Raw genomic sequence first — 703 nt, forward strand, 5'->3', positions numbered from 1 at the left:
AATGAAGACCGTAAAAATGGACCTTGATGCAGAAAACCCAGCTGAGGGACATTGAGTAGATCCGGGTCCACCAGGTCACACAACCACCACGTCCCCCCACACCAGGTCACACATCCACCACGTCCCCCCCCCTGCACCAGGTCACACATCCACCACGTCCCCCCCCACACCAGGTCACACAACCACCACGCCCCCCCCACACACCAGGTCACACAACCACCACGCCCCCCCCACACCAGGTCACACCCGGCATCACACAGGACACACGACCCAGGACTATATACCAGTCACGCAACACCTGCTAATAATAATAATATTGACCAGTGTCGTCCAACACCTATTCATTCCAAAATTTTTTTTGGAATGAATTTCCCCCAAAATTGGAAATTTGCTTGTCTATTCTCCCGGTAACTGAGTGCTTCGTCGAGCACACTCTCACACACACACACACACTCACACACACACACACACACTCACACACACACACACACACACACACACACACACACACACACACACACACACACACACACACACACACACACACTCACACACACATATATATATATAAATATATATATATATATATATATATATATATATATATATATATATATATATATATATATATATATATATATATATATATATATATATATGTTTACGACCTGGAGAGAGGGCTAACCAAGTATGTTATACAGCA

Source organism: Procambarus clarkii, chromosome 43 (assembly GCF_040958095.1).
Source record: "Procambarus clarkii isolate CNS0578487 chromosome 43, FALCON_Pclarkii_2.0, whole genome shotgun sequence".
Taxonomy (NCBI): domain Eukaryota; kingdom Metazoa; phylum Arthropoda; class Malacostraca; order Decapoda; family Cambaridae; genus Procambarus; species Procambarus clarkii.